The 19,282-nt window shown below is 33.7% G+C and overlaps 9 non-coding genes across 9 annotated transcripts; all 9 read right to left on the bottom strand.

Moving 5' to 3' along the window:
- Nucleotides 1–3,475: 3,475 nt before the first annotated feature.
- On the bottom strand, nucleotides 3,476–3,547 carry TRNAW-CCA (transfer RNA tryptophan (anticodon CCA)). Its single transcript has one exon. It is a non-coding gene; the product is annotated as a tRNA-Trp (tRNA).
- Nucleotides 3,548–4,757: 1,210 nt separating this feature from the next.
- Nucleotides 4,758–4,829, bottom strand: TRNAW-CCA (transfer RNA tryptophan (anticodon CCA)). The gene has a single exon. It is a non-coding gene; the product is annotated as a tRNA-Trp (tRNA).
- Nucleotides 4,830–6,021: 1,192 nt separating this feature from the next.
- On the bottom strand, nucleotides 6,022–6,093 carry TRNAW-CCA (transfer RNA tryptophan (anticodon CCA)). The gene has a single exon. It is a non-coding gene; the product is annotated as a tRNA-Trp (tRNA).
- Nucleotides 6,094–9,227: 3,134 nt separating this feature from the next.
- Nucleotides 9,228–9,299, bottom strand: TRNAW-CCA (transfer RNA tryptophan (anticodon CCA)). The gene has a single exon. It is a non-coding gene; the product is annotated as a tRNA-Trp (tRNA).
- Nucleotides 9,300–10,520: 1,221 nt separating this feature from the next.
- TRNAW-CCA (transfer RNA tryptophan (anticodon CCA)) lies at nucleotides 10,521–10,592 on the bottom strand. Its single transcript has one exon. It is a non-coding gene; the product is annotated as a tRNA-Trp (tRNA).
- A 1,957-nt stretch (nucleotides 10,593–12,549) lies between these two features.
- On the bottom strand, nucleotides 12,550–12,621 carry TRNAW-CCA (transfer RNA tryptophan (anticodon CCA)). The gene has a single exon. It is a non-coding gene; the product is annotated as a tRNA-Trp (tRNA).
- Nucleotides 12,622–13,842: 1,221 nt separating this feature from the next.
- On the bottom strand, nucleotides 13,843–13,914 carry TRNAW-CCA (transfer RNA tryptophan (anticodon CCA)). Its single transcript has one exon. It is a non-coding gene; the product is annotated as a tRNA-Trp (tRNA).
- A 1,840-nt stretch (nucleotides 13,915–15,754) lies between these two features.
- On the bottom strand, nucleotides 15,755–15,826 carry TRNAW-CCA (transfer RNA tryptophan (anticodon CCA)). The gene has a single exon. It is a non-coding gene; the product is annotated as a tRNA-Trp (tRNA).
- A 2,516-nt stretch (nucleotides 15,827–18,342) lies between these two features.
- TRNAW-CCA (transfer RNA tryptophan (anticodon CCA)) lies at nucleotides 18,343–18,414 on the bottom strand. The gene has a single exon. It is a non-coding gene; the product is annotated as a tRNA-Trp (tRNA).
- Between the last annotated feature and the right edge of the window lie 868 nt (nucleotides 18,415–19,282).

Genomic DNA, 19,282 nt, shown 5'->3' with positions numbered 1-19,282 from the left:
GAGCAGAATGGATATTTATTATGAAACTGTGCAGGTGATATAGTTATACCTGTGAGCAAATATCACATTACAGAAGGTGGATGACAGACTTGGCAATTTGTTTCTTTTATGGTGTTTCATTTGGTAAATTTCATCTTCAAAATGGCAATTGACCCCGACGTGATTTGAACACGCAATCTTCTGATCTGGAGTCAGACATGCTACCATTGCGCCTCGAGGTCACTTATGTGCAGTGGCTTATTTACTGATTGTGGTGCTTAAGACTATCAATATACTTTCTGTAAATACTGAATCAAGAATTTGATTATTGATAAGCAATCAAGCCCACATCCTTGCTTCCATAACCAAAGAATATGACTGTTTGTCTCCCCTTCAGTGCAAAGTCCTGTTTGTCTCCCGCATTGATTATTGCAATAGTCTCCTAACTGGTCTTCCCAAAACGAGACTCTCACCACTACAATCCATTCTGAATGCAGCGGCAAGGCTTATCTTCCTCACTAGACGTTCATCGTCTGCAGATCCACTCTGTCAGTCCCTCCATTGGTTACCTGTATTCTACCGCATTCAATATAAAATACTTTTACTCACACACAAGGCCATTAACCAAACTACACCAACGTACATCACTTCGCTTATCACAAAATATCTCCCAACCCGACCTCTGCGCTCTTCACAAGACCTGCGTCTCTCATCCACACTCATTACTCGCTCCCACTCACGACTGCAGGACTTTCATCGGGCTGCACCCACTCTGTGGAATGCCCTACCACACACAATAAGACTCTCCTCTAGTCTCCAAACCTTCAAGCGTTCCCTCAAAACTCACCTCTTTAGGCAAGCGTATCAAATTCCTGAACCGCCCACATAACTTTCATAAACCTTGCTATCAAATTACATCCACTCTGTACAGTCCACACATATCCTCACATGTCTTCTCATTCTATGCAATAGATAGCACCTTTCCTTATGTACATATGCCTATAGATTGTAAGCTTGCGAGCAGGGCCTTCCTACCTCTATGACTGTTATCACCCAGTTTGTAATTGTTATTTCAAATTGTAAAGCGCAACGGAATTTGCTGCGCTATATAAGAAACTGTTAATTAATAAATAAATAAATAAAGTCATTATTCTTCACAAAATAGGTAAGCTGAAAGGAAAAATTGATCAAAAAATCAAATTACTTCTATATGTCTTACAAAATAAAGTAATTGTTGGTGTTAGCACTTATGTAAAATTTTGAAGTTGTCTTTGACAGGAAATGAAACGATGCAATATGAAACAAAACTTAATCATAAAGAAACCAAGAGTACAGAGTATGCTTCAATGTCAAGATATGGTAATTTCCAATTAACTGGGTATTTTTTGTATAAGTATAATGAGAAATGAGCAGAATGGATATTTATTATGAAACTGTGCAGGTGATATAGTTATACCTGTGAGCAAATATCACATTACAGAAGGTGGATGACAGACTTGGCAATTTGTTTCTTTTATGGTGTTTCATTTGGTAAATTTCATCTTCAAAATGGCAATTGACCCCGACGTGAATTGAACACCCTATCTTCTGATCTAGAGTCAGACGCGCCACCGTTGCGCCACGAGGTCATTTATGAGCAATGGTTTCTTTACTGATTGCGGTGCTTTAAACGATAAATATACTTTCTTTAAAAACTGAATCAAGAATTTGTTTTTTGATAAGCTAAAAAGCGCACATCTTTGCTTCAATAACCAAAGAATATGACTGTTTGTCTTTCCTTAAATGTAAAGTCATTATTCTTAGCAAAATAAGTAAGCTGAAAGGAAAAATTGATCAAAAAAATCAAATTACTTCTATATGTCTTACAAAATAAAGTAATTGTTGGTGTTAGCACTTATGTAAAATTTTGAAGTTGTCTGTGACCGGAATTGAAATGATGCAATATGAAACAAAACTTAGTCATAAAGAAACCAAGAGTACAGAGTATGCTTCAATGTCAATATATGGTAATTTCCAATAAACTGGGTTATTTTTGCATAAGTATTATGAGAAATGAGCAGAATGGACATTTATTATGAAACTGTGCAGGTGATATAGTTATCCTTGTGAGCAAATATAACATTACAGAAGGTGGATGACAGACTTGGTAATTTGTTTCTTTTATGGTGTTTCATTTGGTAAATTTCATCTTCAAAATAGTAAATTACCCCGATGTGATTTGAACACACAACCTTCTGATCTGGAGTCAGACATGCTACCATTGCGCCACAAGGTCACTTATGTGCAGTGGCTTATTTACTGATTGTGGTGCTTAAGACTATCAATATACTTTCTGTAAATACTGAATCAAGAATTTGATTATTGATAAGCAATCAAGCCCACATCCTTGCTTCCATAACCAAAGAATATGACTGTTTGTCTCCCCTTCAGTGCAAAGTCATTATTCTTCACAAAATAGGTAAGCTGAAAGGAAAAATTGATCAAAAAATCAAATTACTTCTATATGTCTTACAAAATAAAGTAATTGTTGGTGTTAGCACTTATGTAAAATTTTGAAGTTGTCTTTGACAGGAAATGAAACGATGCAATATGAAACAAAACTTAATCATAAAGAAACCAAGAGTACAGAGTATGCTTCAATGTCAAGATATGGTAATTTCCAATTAACTGGGTATTTTTTGTATAAGTATTATGAGAAATGAGCAGAATGGATATTTATTATGAAACTGTGCAGGTGATATAATTATACCTGTGAGCAAATATCACATTACAGAAGGTGGATGACAGACTTGGCAATTTGTTTCTTTTATGGTGTTTCATTTGGTAAATTTCATCTTCAAAATGGCAATTGACCCCGACGTGAATTGAACACCCAATCTTCTGATCTAGAGTCAGACGTGCCGCCGTTGCGCCACGAGGTCATTTATGAGCAATGGTTTCTTTACTGATTGCGGTGCTTTAGACGATAAATATACTTTCTTTAAAAACTGAATCAAGAATTTGTTTTTTGATAAGCTAAAAAGCGCACATCTTTGCTTCCATAACCAAAGAATATGACTGTTTGTCTTTCCTTAAATGTAAAGTCATTATTCTTAGCAAAATAAGTAAGCTGAAAGGAAAAATTGATCAAAAAAATCAAATTACTTCTATATGTCTTACAAAATAAAGTAATTGTTGGTGTTAGCACTTATGTAAAATTTTGAAGTTGTCTGTGACCGGAATTGAAATGATGCAATATGAAACAAAACTTAGTCATAAAGAAACCAAGAGTACAGAGTATGCTTCAATGTCAATATATGGTAATTTCCAATAAACTGGGTTATTTTTGCATAAGTATTATGAGAAATGAGCAGAATGGACATTTATTATGAAACTGTGCAGGTGATATAGTTATCCTTGTGAGCAAATATAACATTACAGAAGGTGGATGACAGACTTGGTAATTTGTTTCTTTTATGGTGTTTCATTTGGTAAATTTCATCTTCAAAATAGTAAATGACCCCGATGTGATTTGAACACACAACCTTCTGATCTGGAGTCAGACATGCTACCATTGCGCCACGAGGTCACTTATGTGCAGTGGCTTATTTACTGATTGTGGTGCTTAAGACTATCAATATACTTTCTGTAAATACTGAATCAAGAATTTGATTATTGATAAGCAATCAAGCCCACATCCTTGCTTCCATAACCAAAGAATATGACTGTTTGTCTCCCCTTCAGTGCAAAGTCATTATTCTTCACAAAATAGGTAAGCTGAAAGGAAAAATTGATCAAAAAATCAAATTACTTCTATATGTCTTACAAAATAAAGTAATTGTTGGTGTTAGCACTTATGTAAAATTTTGAAGTTGTCTGTGACCGGAATTGAAATGATGCATTATGAAACAAAACTTAGTCATAAAGAAAGCAAGAGTACAGAGTATGCTTCAATGTCAAGATATGGTAATTTCCAATTAACTGGGTATTTTTTGTATAAGTATTATGAGAAATGAGCAGAATGGACATTTATTATGAAACTGTGCAGGTGATATAGTTATACCTGTGAGCAAATATCCCATTACAGAAGGTGGATGACAGACTTGGCACTTTGTTTCTTTTATGGTGTTTCATTTGGTAAATTTCATCTTCAAAATGGCAATTGACCCCGACATGATTTGAACACGCAATTTTCTGATCTAGAGTCAGACGCGCCACGAGGTCATTTATGAACAGTGATTTGTTTACTGATTGCGGTGCTTTAGACGATAAATATACTTTCTTTAAAAACTGAAACAAGAATTTGTTTTTTGATAAGCAAACAAGCCCACATCTTTGCTTCCATAACCAAAGAATATGACTGTTTGTCTTTCCTTAAATGTAAAGTCATTATTCTTAGCAAAATAAGTAAGCTGAAAGGAAAAATTGATCAAAAAAATCAAATTACTTCTATATGTCTTACAAAATAAAGTAATTGTTGGTGTTAGCACTTATGTAAAATTTTGAAGTTGTCTGTGACCGGAATTGAAATGTTGCAATATAAAACAAAACTTAGTCATAAAGAAACCAAGAGTACAGAGTATGCTTCAATGTCAATATATGGTAATTTCCAATAAACTGGGTTATTTTTGCATAAGTATTTTGAGAAATGAGCAGAATGGACATTTATTATGAAACTGTGCAGGTGATATAGTTATCCTTGTGAGCAAATATAACATTACAGAAGGTGGATGACAGACTTGGTAATTTGTTTCTTTTATGGTGTTTCATTTGGTAAATTTCATCTTCAAAATAGTAAATGACCCCGATGTGATTTGAACACACAACCTTCTGATCTGGAGTCAGACATGCTACCATTGCGCCACGAGGTCACTTATGTGCAGTGGCTTATTTACTGATTGTGGTGCTTAAGACTATCAATATACTTTCTGTAAATACTGAATCAAGAATTTGATTATTGATAAGCAATCAAGCCCACATCCTTGCTTCCATAACCAAAGAATATGACTGTTTGTCTCCCCTTCAGTGCAAAGTCATTATTCTTCACAAAATAGGTAAGCTGAACGGAAAAATTGATCAAAAAATCAAATTACTTCTATATGTCTTACAAAATAAAGTAATTGTTGGTGTTAGCACTTATGTAAAATTTTGAAGTTGTCTTTGACAGGAAATGAAACGATGCAATATGAAACAAAACTTAATCATAAAGAAACCAAGAGTACAGAGTATGCTTCAATGTCAAGATATGGTAATTTCCAATTAACTGGGTATTTTTTGTATAAGTATTATGAGAAATGAGCAGAATGGACATTTATTATGAAACTGTGCAGGTGATATAGTTATACCTGTGAGCAAATATCACATTATAGAAGGTGGATGACAGACTTGGCAATTTGTTTCTTTTATGGTGTTTAATTTGGTAAATTTCATCTTCAAAATGGCAATCTTCTGATCTGGAGTCAGACATGCTACCATTGCGCCACGAGGTCACTTATGTGCAGTGGCTTATTTACTGATTGTGGTGCTTAAGACTATCAATATACTTTCTGTAAATACTGAATCAAGAATTTGATTATTGATAAGCAATCAAGCCCACATCCTTGCTTCCATAACCAAAGAATATGACTGTTTGTCTCCCCTTCAGTGCAAAGTCATTATTCTTCACAAAATAGGTAAGCTGAAAGGAAAAATTGATCAAAAAATCAAATTACTTCTATATGTCTTACAAAATAAAGTAATTGTTGGTGTTAGCACTTATGTAAAATTTTGAAGTTGTCTTTGACAGGAAATGAAACGATGCAATATGAAACAAAACTTAATCATAAAGAAACCAAGAGTACAGAGTATGCTTCAATGTCAAGATATGGTAATTTCCAATTAACTGGGTATTTTTTGTATAAGTATTATGAGAAATGAGCAGAATGGATATTTATTATGAAACTGTGCAGGTGATATAGTTATACCTGTGAGCAAATATCCCATTACAGAAGGTGGATGACAGACTTGGCAATTTGTTTCTTTTATGGTGTTTCATTTGGTAAATTTCATCTTCAAAATGGCAATTGACCCCGATGTGATTTGAACACACAACCTTCTGATCTGGAGTCAGACATGCTACCATTGCGCCACGAGGTCACTTATGTGCAGTGGCTTATTTACTGATTGTGGTGCTTAAGACTATCAATATACTTTCTGTAAATACTGAATCAAGAATTTGATTATTGATAAGCAATCAAGCCCACATCCTTGCTTCCATAACCAAAGAATATGACTGTTTGTCTCCCCTTCAGTGCAAAGTCATTATTCTTCACAAAATAGGTAAGCTGAACGGAAAAATTGATCAAAAAATCAAATTACTTCTATATGTCTTACAAAATAAAGTAATTGTTGGTGTTAGCACTTATGTAAAATTTTGAAGTTGTCTTTGACAGGAAATGAAACGATGCAATATGAAACAAAACTTAATCATAAAGAAACCAAGAGTACAGAGTATGCTTCAATGTCAAGATATGGTAATTTCCAATTAACTGGGTATTTTTTGTATAAGTATTATGAGAAATGAGCAGAATGGACATTTATTATGAAACTGTGCAGGTGATATAGTTATACCTGTGAGCAAATATCACATTATAGAAGGTGGATGACAGACTTGGCAATTTGTTTCTTTTATGGTGTTTAATTTGGTAAATTTCATCTTCAAAATGGCAATCTTCTGATCTGGAGTCAGACATGCTACCATTGCGCCACGAGGTCACTTATGTGCAGTGGCTTATTTACTGATTGTGGTGCTTAAGACTATCAATATACTTTCTGTAAATACTGAATCAAGAATTTGATTATTGATAAGCAATCAAGCCCACATCCTTGCTTCCATAACCAAAGAATATGACTGTTTGTCTCCCCTTCAGTGCAAAGTCATTATTCTTCACAAAATAGGTAAGCTGAAAGGAAAAATTGATCAAAAAATCAAATTACTTCTATATGTCTTACAAAATAAAGTAATTGTTGGTGTTAGCACTTATGTAAAATTTTGAAGTTGTCTTTGACAGGAAATGAAACGATGCAATATGAAACAAAACTTAATCATAAAGAAACCAAGAGTACAGAGTATGCTTCAATGTCAAGATATGGTAATTTCCAATTAACTGGGTATTTTTTGTATAAGTATTATGAGAAATGAGCAGAATGGATATTTATTATGAAACTGTGCAGGTGATATAGTTATACCTGTGAGCAAATATCCCATTACAGAAGGTGGATGACAGACTTGGCAATTTGTTTCTTTTATGGTGTTTCATTTGGTAAATTTCATCTTCAAAATGGCAATTGACCCCGACGTGATTTGAACACGCAATTTTCTGATCTAGAGTCAGACGCGCCACCGTTGCGCCACGAGGTCATTTATGAACAGTGATTTGTTTACTGATTGCGGTGCTTTAGACGATAAATATACTTTCTTTAAAAACTGAATAAAGAATTTGTTTTTTGATAAGCAAACAAGCCCACATCTTTGCTTCCATAACCAAAGAACATGACTGTTTGTCTTTCCTTAAATGTAAAGTCATTATTCTTAGCAAAATAAGTAAGCTGAAAGGAAAAATTGATCAAAAAAATCAAATTACTTCTATATGTCTTACAAAATAAAGTAATTGTTGGTGTTAGCACATATGTAAAATTTTGAAGTTGTCTGTGACCGGAATTGAAATGTTGCAATATAAAACAAAACTTAGTCATAAAGAAACCAAGAGTACACAGTATGCTTCAATGTCAATATATGGTAATTTCCAATAAACTGGGTTATTTTTGCATAAGTATTTTGAGAAATGAGCAGAATGGACATTTATTATGAAACTGTGCAGGTGATATAGTTATACCTGTGAGCAAATATCACATTACAGAAGGTGGATGACAGACTTGGCAATTTGTTTCTTTTATGGTGTTTCATTTGGTAAATTTCATCTTCAAAATGGCAATTGACCCTGACGTAAATTGAACACGCAAACTTCTGATCTGGAGTCAGACACTCTACCATTGCACCATGAGGTCACTTATGCGCAGTGGCTTATTTACTGATTGTGGTGCTTTAGACTATCAATATACTTTCTGTAAATACTGAATCAAGAATTTGGTTATTGATAAACAAACAAGCCCACATCTTTGCTTCCATAACCAAAGAATATGACTGTTTGTCTTTCCTTAAATGTAAAGTCATTATTCTTAGCAAAATAAGTAAGCTGAAAGGAAAAATTTATCAAAAAAATCAAATTACTTCTATATGTCTTACAAAATAAAGTAATTGTTGGTGTTAGCACTTATGGAAAATTTTGAAGTTGTCTGTGACCGGAATTGAAATGATGCAATATGAAACAAAACTTAGTCATAAAGAAACCAAGAGTACAGAGTATGCTTCAATGTCAATATATGGTAATTTCCAATAAACTGGGTTATTTTTGCATAAGTATTTTGAGAAATGAGCAGAATGGACATTTATTATGAAACTGTGCAGGTGATATAGTTATCCCTGTGAGCAAATATCACATTACAGAAGGTGGATGACAGACTTGGCAATTTGTTTCTTTTATGGTGTTTCATTTGGTAAATTTCATCTTCAAAATGGCAATTGACCCTGACGTAAATTGAACACTCAACCTTCTGATCTGGAGTCAGACACTCTACCGTTGCACCACGAGGTCACTTATGTGCAGTGGCTTATTTACTGATTGTGGTGCTTTAGACTATCAATATACGTTCTGTAAATACTGAATCAAGAATTTGGTTATTGATAAACAAACAAGCCCACATCTTTGCTTCCATAACCAAAGAATATGACTGTTTGTCTTTCCTTAAATGTAAAGTCATTATTCTTAGCAAAATAAGTAAGCTGAAAGGAAAAATTGATCAAAAAAAATCAAATTGCTTCTATATGTCTTACAAAATAAAGTAATTGTTGGTGTTAGCACTTATGGAAAATTTTGAAGTTGTCTGTGACCGGAATTGAAATGATGCGATATGAAACAAAACTTAGTCATAAAGAAACCAAGAGTACAGAGTATGCTTCAATGTCAATATATGGTAATTTCCAATAAACTGGGTTATTTTTGCATAAGTATTATGAGAAATGAGCAGAATGAACATTTATTATGAAACTATGCAGGTGATATAATTATACCTGTGAGCAAATATCACATTACAGAAGGTGGATGACAGACTTGGTAATTTGTTTCTTTTATGGTGTTTCATTTGGTAAATTTCATCTTCAAAATGGCAATTGACCCCAACGTGAATTGAACACGCAATCTTCTGATCTGGAGTCAGACACGCTACCGTTGCACCACGAGGTCACTTATGAGCAGTGGCTTATTTACTGATTGTGGTGCTTTAGACTATCAATATACTTTCTGTAAATACTGAATCAAGAATTTGGTTATTGATAAGCAATCAAGCCCAAATCCTTGCTTCCATAACCAAAGAATATGACTGTTTGTCTCCCCTTCAGTGCAAAGTCATTATTCTTAACAAAATAGGTAAGCTGAAAGGAAAAATTGATCAAAAAAGTCAAGTTACTTCTAAATGTCTTACAAAATAAAGTAATTGTTGGTGTTAGCACTTATGTAAAATTTTGAAGTTGTCTTTGACCGGAAATGAAACGATGCAATATGAAACAAAACTTAATCATAAAGAAACCAAGAGTACAGAATATGCTTCAATGTCAATATATGGTAATTTCCAATTAACTGGGTTATTTTTGCATAAGTATTATGAGAAATGAGCAGAATGGACATTTATTATGAAACTGTGCAGGTGATATAGTTAAACCTGTGAGCAAATATCACATTACAGAAGGTGGATGACAGACTTGGCAATTTGTTTCTTTTATGGTGTTTCATTTGGTAAATTTCATCTTCAAAATGGTAATTGACCCCGACGTGATTTGAACACGCAATATTCTGATCTAGAGCCAGACGCGCCACCGTTGCGCCACGAGGTCATTTATGAGCAATGGTTTCTTTACTGATTGCGGTGCTTTAGACGATAAATATACTTTCTGTAAAAACTGAATCAAGAATTTTGTTATTGATAAGCAAACAAGCCCACATCTTTGCTTCCATAACCAAAGAATATGACTGTTTGTCTTTCCTTAAATGTAAAGTCATTATTCTTAGCAAAATAAGTAAGCTGAAAGGAAAAATTGATCAAAAAATCAAATTAATTCTATATGTCTTACAAAGTAAAGTAATTGTTGGTGTTAGCACTTATGTATAATTTTGAAGTTGTCTTTGACAGGAAATGAAACGATGCAATATGAAACAAAACTTAATCATAAAGAAACCAAGAGTACAGAGTATGCTTCAATGTCAAGATATGGTAATTTCCAATTAACTGGGTATTTTTTGTATAAGTATTATGAGAAATGAGCAGAATGGACATTTATTATGAAACTGTGCAGGTGATATAGTTATACCTGTGAGCAAATATCACATTACAGAAGGTGGATGACAGACTTGGCAATTTGTTTCTTTTATGGTGTTTCATTTGGTAAATTTCATCTTCAAAATGGCAGTTCACCCCGACGTGATTTGAACACGCAACCTTCTGATCTGGAGTCAGACATGCTACCATTGCGCCACGAGGTCACTTATGTGCAGTGGCTTATTTACTGATTGTGGTGCTTAAGACTATCAATATACTTTCTGTAAATACTGAATCAAGAATTTGATTATTGATAAGCAATCAAGCCCACATCCTTGCTTCCATAACCAAAGAATATGACTGTTTGTCTCCCCTTCAGTGCAAAGTCCTGTTTGTCTCCCGCATTGATTATTGCAATAGTCTCCTAACTGGTCTTCCCAAAACGAGACTCTCACCACTACAATCCATTCTGAATGCAGCGGCGAGGCTTATCTTCCTCACTAGACGTTCATCGTCTGCAGATCCACTCTGTCAGTCCCTCCATTGGTTACCTGTATTCTACCACATTCAATATAAAATACTTTTACTCACACACAAGGCCATTAACCAAACTACACCAACGTACATCACTTCGCTTATCACAAAATATCTCCCAACCCGACCTCTGCGCTCTTCACAAGACCTGCGTCTCTCATCCACACTCATTACTCGCTCCCACTCACGACTGCAGGACTTTCATCGGGCTGCACCCACTCTGTGGAATGCCCTACCACACACAATAAGACTCTCCTCTAGTCTCCAAACCTTCAAGCGTTCCCTCAAAACTCACCTCTTTAGGCAAGCGTATCAAATTCCTGAACCGCCCACATAACTTTCATAAACCTTGCTATCAAATTACATCCACTCTGTACAGTCCACACATATCCTCACATGTCTTCTCATTCTATGCAATAGATAGCACCTTTCCTTATGTACATATGCCTATAGATTGTAAGCTTGCGAGCAGGGCCTTCCTACCTCTATGACTGTTATCACCCAGTTTGTAATTGTTATTTCAAATTGTAAAGCGCAACAGAATTTGCTGCACTATATAAGAAACTGTTAATAAATAAATAAATAAAGTCATTATTCTTCACAAAATAGGTAAGCTGAGAGGAAAAATTGATCAAAAAATCAAATTACTTCTATATGTCTTACAAAATAAAGTAATTGTTGGTGTTAGCACTTATGTAAAATTTTGAAGTTGTCTTTGACAGGAAACGAAACGATGCAATATGAAACAAAACTTAATCATAAAGAAACCAAGAGTACAGAGTATGCTTCAATGTCAAGATATGGTAATTTCCAATTAACTGGGTATTTTTTGTATAAGTATAATGAGAAATGAGCAGAATGGATATTTATTATGAAACTGTGCAGGTGATATAGTTATACCTGTGAGCAAATATCACATTACAGAAGGTGGATGACAGACTTGGCAATTTGTTTCTTTTATGGTGTTTCATTTGGTAAATTTCATCTTCAAAATGGCAATTGACCCCGACGTGAATTGAACACCCAATCTTCTGATCTAGAGTCAGACGCGCCACCGTTGCGCCACGAGGTCATTTATGAGCAATGGTTTCTTTACTGATTGCGGTGCTTTAGACGATAAATATACTTTCTTTAAAAACTGAATCAAGAATTTGTTTTTTGATAAGCTAAAAAGCGCACATCTTTGCTTCCATAACCAAAGAATATGACTGTTTGTCTTTCCTTAAATGTAAAGTCATTATTCTTAGCAAAATAAGTAAGCTGAAAGGAAAAATTGATCAAAAAAATCAAATTACTTCTATATGTCTTACAAAATAAAGTAATTGTTGGTGTTAGCACTTATGTAAAATTTTGAAGTTGTCTGTGACCGGAATTGAAATGATGCAATATGAAACAAAACTTAGTCATAAAGAAACCAAGAGTACAGAGTATGCTTCAATGTCAATATATGGTAATTTCCAATAAACTGGGTTATTTTTGCATAAGTATTATGAGAAATGAGCAGAATGGACATTTATTATGAAACTGTGCAGGTGATATAGTTATCCTTGTGAGCAAATATAACATTACAGAAGGTGGATGACAGACTTGGTAATTTGTTTCTTTTATGGTGTTTCATTTGGTAAATTTCATCTTCAAAATAGTAAATGACCCTGATGTGATTTGAACACACAACCTTCTGATCTGGAGTCAGACATGCTACCATTGCGCCACGAGGTCACTTATGTGCAGTGGCTTATTTACTGATTGTGGTGCTTAAAACTATCAATATACTTTCTGTAAATACTGAATCAAGAATTTGATTATTGATAAGCAATCAAGCCCACATCCTTGCTTCCATAACCAAAGAATATGACTGTTTGTCTCCCCTTCAGTGCAAAGTCATTATTCTTCACAAAATAGGTAAGCTGAAAGGAAAAATTGATCAAAAAATCAAATTACTTCTATATGTCTTACAAAATAAAGTAATTGTTGGTGTTAGCACTTATGTAAAATTTTGAAGTTGTCTGTGACCGGAATTGAAATGATGCATTATGAAACAAAACTTAGTCATAAAGAAAGCAAGAGTACAGAGTATGCTTCAATGTCAAGATATGGTAATTTCCAATTAACTGGGTATTTTTTGTATAAGTATTATGAGAAATGAGCAGAATGGACATTTATTATGAAACTGTGCAGGTGATATAGTTATACCTGTGAGCAAATATCCCATTACAGAAGGTGGATGACAGACTTGGCACTTTGTTTCTTTTATGGTGTTTCATTTGGTAAATTTCATCTTCAAAATGGCAATTGACCCCGACGTGATTTGAACACGCAATTTTCTGATCTAGAGTCAGACGCGCCACCGTTGCGCCACGAGGTCATTTATGAACAGTGATTTGTTTACTGATTGCGGTGCTTTAGACGATAAATATACTTTCTTTAAAAACTGAAACAAGAATTTGTTTTTTGATAAGCAAACAAGCCCACATCTTTGCTTCCATAACCAAAGAATATGACTGTTTGTCTTTCCTTAAATGTAAAGTCATTATTCTTAGCAAAATAAGTAAGCTGAAAGGAAAAATTGATCAAAAAAATCAAATTACTTCTATATGTCTTACAAAATAAAGTAATTGTTGGTGTTAGCACTTATGTAAAATTTTGAAGTTGTCTGTGACCGGAATTGAAATGTTGCAATATAAAACAAAACTTAGTCATAAAGAAACCAAGAGTACAGAGTATGCTTCAATGTCAATATATGGTAATTTCCAATAAACTGGGTTATTTTTGCATAAGTATTTTGAGAAATGAGCAGAATGGACATTTATTATGAAACTGTGCAGGTGATATAGTTATCCTTGTGAGCAAATATAACATTACAGAAGGTGGATGACAGACTTGGTAATTTGTTTCTTTTATGGTGTTTCATTTGGTAAATTTCATCTTCAAAATAGTAAATGACCCCGATGTGATTTGAACACACAACCTTCTGATCTGGAGTCAGACATGCTACCATTGCGCCACGAGGTCACTTATGTGCAGTGGCTTATTTACTGATTGTGGTGCTTAAGACTATCAATATACTTTCTGTAAATACTGAATCAAGAATTTGATTAATGATAAGCAATCAAGCCCACATCCTTGCTTCCATAACCAAAGAATATGACTGTTTGTCTCCCCTTCAGTGCAAAGTCATTATTCTTCACAAAATAGGTAAGCTGAACGGAAAAATTGATCAAAAAATCAAATTACTTCTATATGTCTTACAAAATAAAGTAATTGTTGGTGTTAGCACTTATGTAAAATTTTGAAGTTGTCTTTGACAGGAAATGAAACGATGCAATATGAAACAAAACTTAATCATAAAGAAACCAAGAGTACAGAGTATGCTTCAATGTCAAGATATGGTAATTTCCAATTAACTGGGTATTTTTTGTATAAGTATTATGAGAAATGAGCAGAATGGACATTTATTATGAAACTGTGCAGGTGATATAGTTATACCTGTGAGCAAATATCACATTATAGAAGGTGGATGACAGACTTGGCAATTTGTTTCTTTTATGGTGTTTAATTTGGTAAATTTCATCTTCAAAATGGCAATCTTCTGTTCTGGAGTCAGACATGCTACCATTGCGCCACGAGGTCACTTATGTGCAGTGGCTTATTTACTGATTGTGGTGCTTAAGACTATCAATATACTTTCTGTAAATACTGAATCAAGAATTTGATTATTGATAAGCAATCAAGCCCACATCCTTGCTTCCATAACCAAAGAATATGACTGTTTGTCTCCCCTTCAGTGCAAAGTCATTATTCTTCACAAAATAGGTAAGCTGAAAGGAAAAATTGATAAAAAAAATCAAATTACTTCTATATGTCTTACAAAATAAAGTAATTGTTGGTGTTAGCACTTATGTAAAATTTTGAAGTTGTCTTTGACAGGAAATGAAACGATGCAATATGAAACAAAACTTAATCATAAAGAAACCAAGAGTACAGAGTATGCTTCAATGTCAAGATATGGTAATTTCCAATTAACTGGGTATTTTTTGTATAAGTATTATGAGAAATGAGCAGAATGGATATTTATTATGAAACTGTGCAGGTGATATAGTTATACCTGTGAGCAAATATCACATTACAGAAGGTGGATGACAGACTTGGCAATTTGTTTCTTTTATGGTGTTTCATTTGGTAAATTTAATCTTCAAAATGGCAATTGACCCCGACGTGAATTGAACACCCAATCTTCTGATCTAGAGTCAGACGCGCCACCGTTGCGCCACGAGGTCATTTATGAGCAATGGTTTCTTTACTGATTGCGGTGCTTTAGACGATAAATATACTTTCTTTAAAAACTGAATCAAGAATTTGTTTTTTGATAAGCTAAAAAGCGCACATCTTTGCTTCCATAACCAAAGAATATGACTGTTTGTCTTTCCTTAAATGTAAAGTCATTATTCTTAGCAAAATAAGTAAGCTGAAAGGAAAAATTGATCAAAAAAATCAAATTACTTCTATATGTCTTACAAAATAAAGTAATTGTTGGTGTTAGCACTTATGTAAAATTTTGAAGTTGTCTGTGACCGGAATTGAAATGATGCAATATGAAACAAAACTTAGTCATAAAGAAACCAAGAGTACAGAGTATGCTTCAATGTCAATATATGGTAATTTCCAATAAACTGGGTTATTTTTGCATAAGTATTATGAGAAATGAGCAGAATGTACATTTATTATGAAACTGTGCAGGTGATATAGTTATCCTTGTGAGCAAATATAACATTACAGAAGGTGGATGACAGACTTGGTAATTTGTTTCTTTTATGGTGTTTCATTTGGTAAATTTCATCTTCAAAATAGTAAATGACCCCGATGTGATTTGAACACACAACCTTCTGATCTGGAGTCAGACATGCTACCATTGCGCCACGAGGTCACTTATGTGCAGTGGCTTATTTACTGATTGTGGTGCTTAAGACTATCAATATACTTTCTGTAAATACTGAATCAAGAATTTGATTATTGATAAGCAATCAAGCCCACATCCTTGCTTCCATAACCAAAGAATATGACTGTTTGTCTCCCCTTCAGTGCAAAGTCATTATTCTTCACAAAATAGGTAAGCTGAAAGGAAAAATTGATCAAAAAATCAAATTACTTCTATATGTCTTACAAAATAAAGTAATTGTTGGTGTTAGCACTTATGTAAAATTTTGAAGTTGTCTTTGACAGGAAATGAAACGATGCAATATGAAACAAAACTTAATCATAAAGAAACCAAGAGTACAGAGTATGCTTCAATGTCAAGATATGGTAATTTCCAATTAACTGGGTATTTTTTGTATAAGTATTATGAGAAATGAGCAGAATGGATATTTATTATGAAACTGTGCAGGTGATATAGTTATACCTGTGAGCAAATATCCCATTACAGAAGGTGGATGACAGACTTGGCAATTTGTTTCTTTTATGGTGTTTCATTTGGTAAATTTCATCTTCAAAATGGCAATTGACCCCGACGTGATTTGAACACGCAATTTTCTGATCTAGAGTCAGACGCGCCACCGTTGCGCCACGAGGTCATTTATGAACAGTGATTTGTTTACTGATTGCGGTGCTTTAGACGATAAATATACTTTCTTTAAAAACTGAATAAAGAATTTGTTTTTTGATAAGCAAACAAGCCCACATCTTTGCTTCCATAACCAAAGAATATGACTGTTTGTCTTTCCTTAAATGTAAAGTCATTATTCTTAGCAAAATAAGTAAGCTGAAAGGAAAAATTGATCAAAAAAATCAAATTACTTCTATATGTCTTACAAAATAAAGTAATTGTTGGTGTTAGCACATATGTAAAATTTTGAAGTTGTCTGTGACCGGAATTGAAATGTTGCAATATAAAACAAAACTTAGTCATAAAGAAACCAAGAGTACACAGTATGCTTCAATGTCAATATATGGTAATTTCCAATAAACTGGGTTATTTTTGCATAAGTATTTTGAGAAATGAGCAGAATGGACATTTATTATGAAACTGTGCAGGTGATATAGTTATACCTGTGAGCAAATATCACATTACAGAAGGTGGATGACAGACATGGCAATTTGTTTCTTTTATGGTGTTTCATTTGGTAAATTTCATCTTCAAAATGGCAATTGACCCTGACGTAAATTGAACACGCAAACTTCTGATCTGGAGTCAGACACTCTACCATTGCACCATGAGGTCACTTATGCGCAGTGGCTTATTTACTGATTGTGGTGCTTTAGACTATCAATATACTTTCTGTAAATACTGAATCAAGAATTTGGTTATTGATAAACAAACAAGCCCACATCTTTGCTTCCATAACCAAAGAATATGACTGTTTGTCTTTCCTTAAATGTAAAGTCATTATTCTTAGCAAAATAAGTAAGCTGAAAGGAAAAATTTATCAAAAAAATCAAATTACTTCTATATGTCTTACAAAATAAAGTAATTGTTGGTGTTAGCACTTATGGAAAATTTTGAAGTTGTCTGTGACCGGAATTGAAATGATGCAATATGAAACAAAACTTAGTCATAAAGAAACCAAGAGTACAGAGTATGCTTCAATGTCAATATATGCTAATTTCCAATAAACTGGGTTATTTTTGCATAAGTATTTTGAGAAATGAGCAGAATGGACATTTATTATGAAACTGTGCAGGTGATATAGTTATCCCTGTGAGCAAATATCACATTACAGAAGGTGGATGACAGACTTGGCAATTTGTTTCTTTTATGGTGTTTCATTTGGTAAATTTCATCTTCAAAATGGCAATTGACCCTGACGTAAATTGAACACGCAACCTTCTGATCTGGAGTCAGACACTCTACCGTTGCACCACGAGGTCACTTATGTGCAGTGGCTTATTTACTGATTGTGGTGCTTTAGACTATCAATATACTTTCTGTAAATACTGAATCAAGAATTTGGTTATTGATAAACAAACAAGCCCACATCTTTGCTTCCATAACCAAAGAATATGACTGTTTGTCTTTCCTTAAATGTAAAGTCATTATTCTTAGCAAAATAAGTAAGCTGAAAGGAAAAATTTATCAAAAAAAATCAAATTACTTCTATATGTCTTACAAAATAAAGTAATTGTTGGTGTTAGCACTTATGGAAAATTTTGAAGTTGTCTGTGACCGGAATTGAAATGATGCAATATGAAACAAAACTTAGTCATAAAGAAACCAAGAGTACAGAGTATGCTTCAATGTCAATATATGGTAATTTCCAATAAACTGGGTTATTTTTGCATAAGTATTATGAGAAATGAGCAGAATGAACATTTATTATGAAACTATGCAGGTGATATAATTATACCTGTGAGCAAATATCACATTACAGAAGGTGGATGACAGACTTGGTAATTTGTTTCTTTTATGGTGTTTCATTTGGTAAATTTCATCTTCAAAATGGCAATTGACCCCAACGTGAATTGAACACGCAATCTTCTGATCTGGAGTCAGACACGCTACCGTTGCACCACGAGGTCACTTATGAGCAGTGGCTTATTTACTGATTGTGGTGCTTTAGACTATCAATATACTTTCTGTAAATACTGAATCAAGAATTTGGTTATTGATAAGCAATCAAGCCCAAATCCTTGCTTCCATAACCAAAGAATATGACTGTTTGTCTCCCCTTCAGTGCAAAGTCATTATTCTTAACAAAATAGGTAAGCTGAAAGGAAAAATTGATCAAAAAAGTCAAGTTACTTCTAAATGTCTTACAAAATAAAGTAATTGTTGGTGTTAGCACTTATGTAAAATTTTGAAGTTGTCTTTGACCGGAAATGAAACGATGCAATATGAAACAAAACTTAATCATAAAGAAACCAAGAGTACAGAGTATGCTTCAATGTCAATATATGGTAATTTCCAATTAACTGGGTTATTTTTGCATAAGTATTATGAGAAATGAGCAGAATGGACATTTATTATGAAACTGTGCAGGTGATATAGTTAAACCTGTGAGCAAATATCACATTACAGAAGGTGGATGACAGACTTGGCAATTTGTTTCTTTTATGGTGTTTCATTTGGTAAATTTCATCTTCAAAATGGTAATTGACCCCGACGTGATTTGAACACGCAATATTCTGATCTAGAGCCAGACGCGCCACCGTTGCGCCACGAGGTCATTTATGAGCAATGGTTTCTTTACTGATTGCGGTGCTTTAGACGATAAATATACTTTCTGTAAAAACTGAATCAAGAATTTTGTTATTGATAAGCAAACAAGCCCACGTCTTTGCTTCCATAACCAAAGAATATGACTGTTTGTCTTTCCTTAAATGTAAAGTCATTATTCTTAGCAAAATAAGTAAGCTGAAAGGAAAAATTGATCAAAAAATCAAATTA

This window comes from Pseudophryne corroboree, chromosome 6 (assembly GCF_028390025.1).
Source record: "Pseudophryne corroboree isolate aPseCor3 chromosome 6, aPseCor3.hap2, whole genome shotgun sequence".
NCBI lineage: Eukaryota > Metazoa > Chordata > Amphibia > Anura > Myobatrachidae > Pseudophryne > Pseudophryne corroboree.
The sequence above is the reverse complement of the archived record's forward strand: the minus strand, read 5'-3'. Positions and strand labels throughout refer to the sequence as shown.